Source organism: Salvelinus alpinus, chromosome 29, assembly GCF_045679555.1.
Source record: "Salvelinus alpinus chromosome 29, SLU_Salpinus.1, whole genome shotgun sequence".
Classification (NCBI taxonomy): Eukaryota; Metazoa; Chordata; class Actinopteri; order Salmoniformes; family Salmonidae; genus Salvelinus; species Salvelinus alpinus.
This window is the reverse complement of record NC_092114.1, coordinates 23,482,109-23,491,281: the sequence shown is the minus strand read 5'-3', so window position 1 is coordinate 23,491,281 and position 9,173 is coordinate 23,482,109.

Here is a 9,173-nt window from a genome sequence, read left to right as displayed (position 1 = left end):
ATGGGTTGTGGATTGAGAATAGTGTTTTGGTTCTAGTGGCCCCCCTGTTGAAGATGGGCCTGACAGGGAGATGGTGATACTGATCTGTAGAGACTGGTTCTCCAGAGCCACCGAGAGAGAGGCAGACAGACACAAAGAGACTCCAAAGGGGTTTTCTGTGGCGCACCTCTCCCCTTCGGTGTTGAGTAAGGCTTTAAGCTCCCTTCCCATTACTTATGTTTTAAGGCCTAAGAGTGCCTTAGATATGAACAGAGTAGTCAAACTTGCTATGAGACTTTTCTTTCCAGGAAATAGTGTACTTCCAGCCCACATAAAGACAACTTGAAGCCCTTTGATCCAAGTTTTCCATGATGTTACTGGATACTGTCATGAAAAACAACGTACCTTTTCTTACTCACCATCTTTTTTTTCTATAGGTAACTGCCAAAATAAAGGAAACACCAACATAAAGTGTCTATATAGGGCGTTGGGCCACCACGTGCCAGAACAGCTTCAATGCACCTTGGCATAGATTCTATGTCTGGAACTCTATCGGAGGGATGCAACACCATTCTTCCACAATAAATTCCATCATTTGGTGTTTTGTTGATGGTGGTGGAAAACAATGTGTCAGGAACTGCTCCAGAATCTACCATAAGTGTTCAATTGGGTTGAGATCTAGTGACTGAGACGGCCATGGTATATGATTTACATTATTTTCATGCTCATCAAACCATTCAGTGACTACTCGTGCCCGGTGGATGGGGGCATTGTCATCCTATGGGGGCATAGCCATGGTAGCCCCCAAAAATTGCCAAAATAATGGCCTGCCCAGCATTTTTAAACATGACCCTAAGCATGATGGGATGTTAATTGCTTAATTAACTTAGGAACCACACCTGTGAGGAAGCTCCTGCTTTCAATATACTTTGTATCCCTCATTTACAAGTGTTTCCATTATTTTGGTAGTTACCTGTATATTAGCTATTAAACCGCTGTTTAGTCCCTCCTCTGTTTGCCAACTAGAATACAACATTAAACCCAATGCTGTCCGGAGAGACACTGTTAGTTGAGCCCCCTTCTCCAGTGTCGGGTGATTGCATTCCTGCTGAGCTTGCCAATTCGCATCAGTCCCATCCCAGGTCAGGGCAAGCCGACGGACTGTTTTACACTGTCATTAATATCTGGAAGCTCAGAGACTTATTGGTTTAATAAATTCTCCCTGATGAACTGGAAAAGGATATCTTTCATAACAAAAGTAATTACCTCTGCCATTAAAACAGACTCCCATTGTTGTCCACTGAAATATAAGACCGCCTGTTCCCCTGATCAACCCAATAACTTTGTTAACTCTATAGACTTTAGTCGCACAGAGAAACATAAACCGTAAACACACACACACACACACATATATATAAATATATACATTTTTGCATTGATTTATCTCATTTTATGTTGGACCTATGTTTTTAAGTAAATTGCCCTGTTACTTGATTTGATTATTTAGCATCAACCATGTCTTGACTTTGGCTATTTGAAGTTAATTTGAGACATTTTCAATGTAGTGCACGTGTAAAATACAGAGAAAAGTTATTGTGCTTGTGTTCTAGGGGCCAGTTCTTATGTTCTAGTTGTTCAGTAGCCAAGCAACAACAACTGAACAGAACCAGCACCATGGCCTAATTTCCTTGACAATGTTTAGGACTGGTACTCACAGTGTGTCTGCAGGAGATGCGACCCTTTCTCCTTTTGGATATCAAAATAACAGGGTTGACGAGAAGGACATATAGAAAGGCTGCCTTATTATAGTGTGAGAGACCCTGTCAGCCTTTTGCCAAGATTCCTCTTAGCTGGATCCATGTCCCCCCCTCACCAGCTCATGTGACTGCTAGGCTCCTTGAGCTGGGACAATGGGTTGCTGTTGTGGGTTGAAACCATAGTGGCCTTGGAGCCAAGCTTGGGTGACGGACGAGATTAGAGGCCTGACTGGCTGATGGATCGATCCAGCATCATCCTCAAAGGGGAACCAGTGCAGATGTAGTCTGTCTTTACTGGGGGTAACTGATGTCTTACCACTCAGACCACTCAGACTCGGTCCAGTGGATATGGCAGACGGAAGCTATGGGTTCTAGACTGGATTGAGGTTGGGTTAACTGAAGCTCGTTGGTAGAGCAAGTGAGTGATACACATGCACAAACTGGATTGTACCAACAGTGAATATTCATCTTCAGTGTAATGACTTTGTAGTGAAGTAAGAGCGATGGAGAAGAAAGGAAAATACAATTTATTGTAGGCTGTGAAATATCAGAGACAGATTATTCATTTGGCAAAGCAACCTTGAAACATCTAGCCTAAGTTTGCATTCTACAACAGTACATTTGTAGTAGCCCTACAGTGCATTTAACATTTTAACCTACAAGGCATTTGGCTAATTTTGATTAATAGTGAATAAAGTAAAAAACTTGTTTATAGCTCATTTTCAGTTATCTACCCATACACAGACACACATTATTGCTTACAGACACACACACACACACACACACGCACGCACGCACGCACGCACGCACGCACGCACGCACACGCGCACACGCACACGCACACGCACACGCACACACACTTCATCCTTCTCATGTTACCATGCCATCTCAAGTTGATCTCAAATCCTGTTAGTGCTTTTTGTCCTGGTGGTCACGAGCCATCTCTGATCCTCCTGAAGGAGTCATTCTTTGTGGTATTATGAGATATTTCTCAAATGACTGGCAGTGGAGTGGTCATATTGTAATTCATCTCTATGGGAGGAATCAAATTGTAATCAAATCAAACTTTATTTAAAGTGCAGTAAAGCATTAACATAAAGGAGATTAGAAAACATCAGAAGGTAATAAAATAGATTAATAAAAGAACCTCAAACAAAAAATATGTCTAAAAGAAAACAAAGAACCACTAGGGACAAACATCTCAATCTGACTGTAACCTCTCTAGGCTTCAGGCTCTCTAACATTGTTCTTATAGATATAGTGAACATCGGATCATAATATATGGTCTCAATCCCCCCTCCCCTTTAATCACCTTCGTTTTATCACCTATTAAATGACAGAGAAAAAGGTTTGTCAAAGTAATTCAGGATAGGCCCTCAGGGTTGAATACAGGCCCCAACTATCTAAAGAACAATACTGTATACTGCTTCTCGTGTTTCCTGATGTAGACACTGTTGAAGACTTTCTCTGTTGAGAGGGACTTCCAGTGCCTAAAATGTGATCACCTTTACTTCAGAATGCACCCTACCCACGGACAGATTTGTAAGGCAAGTAAGTCATTTACTGGAGATGCCACTTTACAGGTAAAAGGTAGCACTTTTCTCACCGATATCATACCTACTTTACAGGTAAAAGGTAGCACTTTTCTCACCGATATCATACCTTCCATCAGGTAGCAGGTGTTTAAAACCTCTTACACCTCAAATTAAAGTACCGGTATAACATTACTGCAGGTTTCTGGGGCTCTTCCGCCCGCTCGACTCTTTGGGAAAGTAGCATGGGGGGAGGTTAGCTACTAATGTAGGTTGAAGGGGGTTGTGTGTGTGTGTGTGTGTGGGGGGGGGGGGTCAAGCTTCAGTGGCCACCCCCATTTCGTCTTCTGGCAGGGCACAGACTCTTTGTTCTGAGCTGTTTGGAGACTTTTGTCTTTGGTTCACCTCCCATCTCCTCCTCTTTCTCCTCCTCTTCCTCTCCATGCAGGCTGCGTCCGGTCTGGACCACCAGGTTTGGTTGATTTGTAACGTGAGAAGGCCTCCAGGCTTTAGGGGCCCTTTGGAGGAGCCACGTGGGAACTTGAGCCCTTCTAAACAGCTCTTTTGGGGTTGGGTCAAGCGATCTAGTCCACTGGATGACTTCAAAACCCAAACCTTGAGAACATAATATCCCCTCCGCTCTCTCTCTCTGTCTCTCTGTCTCTCTGTCTCTCTGTCTCTCTGTCTCTCTGTCTCTCTGTCTCTCTCTCTCTCTCTCTCTCTCTCTCTCTCTGTCTCTCTCTCTCTCTGTCTCTCTGTCTCTCTGTCTCTCTGTCTCTCTGGCTCACTGTCTCTCTCTCTCTCTCTGTCTCTCTGTCTTTACGTCTCTCTGTCTCTATGTCTCTCTCTCTCTCTCTCTCTCTCTCTCTCTCTCTCTCTCTCTCTCTGTCTCTCTGTCTCTCTGTCTCTCTGTCTTTACGTCTCTCTGTCTCTATGTCTCTCTCTCGCTCTCTCTCTCTCTCTCTCTCTCTCTGTCTCTCTGTCTCTCTGTCTCTCTGTCTCTCTGTCTTTATGTCTCTCTATCTCTCTGTCTTTATGTCTCTCTGTCTCTATGTCTCTATGTCTCTCTGTCTCTCTGTCTCTCTGTCTTTATGTCTCTCTGTCTCTGTTGATATGTATGTCTCTATGTCTCTCTGTCTCTCTGTCTTTATGTCTCTCTGTCTCTCTGTCTCTCTGTCTTTATGTCTCTCTATCTCTCTGTCTGTATGTCTCTCTGTCTCTATGTCTCTATGTCTCTATGTCTCTCTGTCTCTCTGTCTCTCTGTCTTTATGTCTCTCTGTCTCTGTTGATATGTATGTCTCTATGTCTCTCTGTCTTTCTGTCTTTATGTCTCTCTGTCTCTATTCTCACTGTCTCTATGTCTCTACAGGTATGTCTCTATGTCGCTCTCTGTCTCTCTGTCTCTATGTCTCTTTGTCTCTGTCTCTCTGTCTCGCTCTCTCTCTGTCTCTCTGTCTCTCTGTCTCTATGTCTCTATGTCTCTCTGTCTCTCTGTCTCACTCTCTCTCTGTCTCTCTGTCTCTTTGTCTCGCTCTCTCTCTGTCTCTCTCTCTGTCTCCCTGTTTCTATATCTCTCTGTCTCTATGTCTCTCTGTCTGTCTCTCTCTCTGTCTCACTGTCTCTATGTCTCTACAGGTATGTCTCTATGTCGCTCTCTGTCTCTCTGTCTCGCTCTCTCTCTGTCTCTCTGTCTCTCTGTCTCGCTCTCCGTCTCTCTGTTTCTATGTCTCTCTGTCTCTCTGTCTGTCTCTCTGTCTGTCTCTCTCTCTGTCTCACTGTCTCTATGTCTCTACAGGTATGTCTCTATGTCGCTCTCTGTCTCTCTGTCTGCTTTCTCTTAGGTTGACCCCCTAAGGGATATTCCATTTCTGTATGAAATCTGTTTGAAATATGCTGGGGTCCAATGGGACACAAACTGCTGCAAACTACTGTCGGAAAGTGTCATTTGATGTCAAGCTCTTCCTGGTTGCACTGTGCTAAAGAGAGACTCATAATCATAAATTGTTATGGCCTTAAGTTTGGGAATTTGTCATGAAACGTTCAGAGGAGACATATAGAAACCTACTTTAGGGAGAGTGTGATGAATGAATGGTCAGGGTTGAGCCCATTCAACCATCCTCCACAAGGGGGTCAGAGAGAGCACACAATCAGTGTATAGATATCAAATCATTTTATTTGTCACACGCTTCGTAAACAACAGGTGTAGACTAACAGTGAAAAGCTTACTTATGGGCCCTTCCCAACAATGCAGAGAGAACTAGAGAAATAATAGAAAAATAATAACACAACAAATAAATACACAATCAGTAACGATAACTTGGCTATATACACATGTAACCAGTACCGAATCGATGTGCAGGGGTATGAGGTAATTGAGATAGTGTCACTTGTGCTCCCTCTCCGGCCTCTAGGTCACCAGGCTGCTCGTTATGGCGCGCACCTGTCACCATCGTTACGCGCACCTGCGCATCATCAGACTCACCTGGACTCCATCACTTCTCTGATTACCTTCCCTATATATGTCACTCCCTTTGGTTTCTTCACCAGGTGTCATTGTTTCTGTTTCTGTGTCATGTCTGTGTGCTGTTAGTGTTTCTTGTTTTTGTATTACATTGTGCTTATTTATTAAAACACTCACTCCCTGAACTTGCTTCCCAGCTCTCAACGCACATCGTTACAGATAGATATGTACATATAACTAGGAATAAAGTGACTAGGCAACAGGATAGATAATAAACAGTGACAGCAGCATATGTGATGAGACAAAAAGTTTGTGCAAAAAGGGTGAATGCAGATATTCCGTGTAGCTATTGGTTAACTATTTAACTGACTATTTAGCAGTCTAATAGCTTGGGGGTAGAACCTGCTCAGGGTCCTGTTGTTTTCAGACTTGGTGCATCGGTACCGCTTGCCACCGCTTGCCAGGTATCAGAGAGAAAGGTCTATGACTTGGGTGGCTGGAGTCTTTGACACCTCCTGTTATAGAGGTCCTGGATGGCAGGGAGTGTGGCTCCAGTGATGTACTGGGCCATACGCACTACCCTGTGTAGCGCCTTGCGGTCGGATGCAGAGAAGTTTCCATACCAAGCGGTGATGCAGCCAGTCAAGATGCTCTCTATGGTGCAGCTGTAGAACTTTTTGAGGATCTGAGGGCCCATGCCAAATATTTTCAGTCTCCTGAGGGGGAAGAGGCGTTGCTGTGCCCTCTTCACGACTTTGTTGATGTGTGTGCACCATGATAGTTCCTTAGTGATGTGGAAACCGAGGAACATGAAGCTCTCGACCTGCTCCACAACAGCCCCGTCGATGTGGATGGAGGTGTGCTCAGCCCTCCATTTCCTGTAATCCATGATCAGCTCCTCTTGCATGTTGAAGGAGAGGTTGTTGTCCTTGCACCACACTGCCAGGTTTCTGACCTCCTCCCTGTAGGCTGTCTCATCGTCGTCAGTGATCAGGCCTACCACCGTCGTGTTGTCATACCTTGTCAGAATGTGTTCATGTGTAAAAAAAAGTATGTATTCAACAGCAAATAGTAATGTCTCAGATGGCTTTCTGTGTAGTGTTGTTTTATCTTAAAGGGAAATTTCTACATTTTTCTACTTCATATTCAACATCTCCAACACCACCAGAACATAGAGGATGTGAAAATGGCATGTTTTGTTGTTTTGTTGTAAAAAAGATGGAGGAAGATAAGTGGAATTGGAAACACTTATCTTCCTCAATCTTTTTTACTACAAAACATAGAAACGCATCACAGATGTTGATGTTGGGGTGGTGCTGGAGAATTGTTTCATTTATTTCCTTTTAATGTAGGACACCTGTGCACTGTACAAAAACATTACCAGTTCAATGTTATTGGCCATTTACACTGAGTGTACAAAACATTAAGGAGACCTGCTCTTTCCATGACATAGACTGACCAGGTGAATCCAAATGAAAGCTATGATCCCTTATTGATGTCACTTCAATCAGCGTAGACAAAGGGGAGGAGACAGGTTAAAGAAGGAATTTTAAGCCTTGAGTGTCACGTTCCTGACCTGTTTTCTGTTGTTTTGTATGTGTGTGATGGTCAGGGCGTGAGTTTTGGGTGGGCATTCTATGTTGTGTGTTTCTATGTTGGTTTAGGGTTGCCTGGTATGGCTCTTAATTAGAGGCAGGTGTTTTGCGTTCCTCTAATTAGGAGTCATATTTAGGTAGGTTGTTTCACTGTGTTCGTTGTGGGTGGTTGTTACCTGTCTCTGTGTTTGTGTTCTGCACCAGATAGGTCTGTATCGGTTTTGCACGTTTGTTATTTTGTAAGTTGTTTGTAGTGTTCACTTGTTCTTATAATTAAACATGTTGAGCACTGGCTACGCTGCATTTTGGTCCTCTCCTTCACCCCAGGAAGAAAACCTTTACAGAACCACCCACCAAACCCGGACCAAGCAGCGTGACAACGGGCAGCAGCAACAGCAGCAGCAGTACAAGGAGGAATGGACATGGGAGGAGATTCTGGACGGAGAAGGACCCTGGGCAGAGCCAGAGGAGTGTCGCCGTCCCAAAGCGGAGCTGGAGGCATCAAAAGCGGAGAGGCGTCATTATGAGGCGCTTGCAAGGCAGAGTGGCTGGAAACCCGAGAGGCTCACCCAAAAATTTCTTGGGGGGGGGCTAAAGGGGAGTGTGGCGAAGCCGGGTTGGATACCTGAGCCAACTCCCCGGGCTTACCGTGGAGTAAGAGGGCGTCGTACTGGTCAGACACCGTGTTATGCGGTAAAGCGCACGGTGTCCCCAGTACGCGTGCTTAGCCCAGTGCGGGCTATTCCACCTTGCCGCACTGGGAGGGCTAGGTTGGGCATCGAGCCGGATGCCATGAAGCCGGCCCAACGTATCTGGCCTCCAGTACGTCTCCTCGGGCCGGTGTACATGGCACCAGCCTTACAGAAGGTGTCCCCGGTTCGCCTGCATAGCCCAGTGCGGGCTATTCCACCTCGCCGCACTGGCAGGGCTACGGGGACCATTCAACCTGGTAAGGTTGGGGAGGCTCGGTGCTCAAGAGCACGTGTCCTCCTTCACGGTCCGGTATATCCGGCGCCACCTTCCCACCCCAGCTCAGTACCACCAGTTCCGGCACCACGCACCAAGCCTCCTGTGCGTCTCCAGAGCCCTGTACGCACTGTTCCTTCTCCCCGCACTCGCCCTGAGGTGCGTGCCCTCAGCCCGGTACCTCCAGTTCCGGTACCACGCACCAGGCCTAGAGTGCGCCACGAGAGTCCAGTGTGCCCTGTTGTTGTTCCCCGCACTAGCCTGAAGGTGCGTGTCCTTAGCCCGGTACCTCCAGTTCCGGTACCACGCACCAGGCCTACAGTGCGTCTCAGCCGGCCAGAGTCTGCCGTCTGCCCAGCGGCGCCTGAACTGCCCGTCTGCCCAGCGGCGCCTGAACTGCCCGTCTGCCCAGCGGCGCCTGAACTGCCCGTCTGCCCAGCGGCGCCTGAACTGCCCGTCTGCCCAGCGGCGCCTGAACTGCCCGTCTGCCCAGCGGCGCCTGAACTGCCCGTCTGCCCAGCGGCGTCTGAACTGCCCGTCTGCCCTACGCCGTCTGAACTGTCCGTCTGCCATGAGCCTGCAAAGCCGCCCATCTGCCATGAGCCTGCAGAGCCGTCCGCCAGACAGGAGCCGCTAGAGCCGTCCGCCAGACAGGAGCCGCCAGAGCCTTCCGCCAGACCGGATCAGCCAGAGCCTTCCGCCAGACCGGATCAGCCAGAGCCTTCCGCCAGACCGGATCAGCCAGAGCCTTCCGCCAGACCGGATCAGCCAGAGCCTTCCGCCAGACCGGATCAGCCAGAGCCTTCCGTCAGCCCGGATCAGCCAGAGCCTTCCGTCAGCCCGGATCAGCCAGAGCCTTCCGTCAGCCCGGATCAGCCAGAG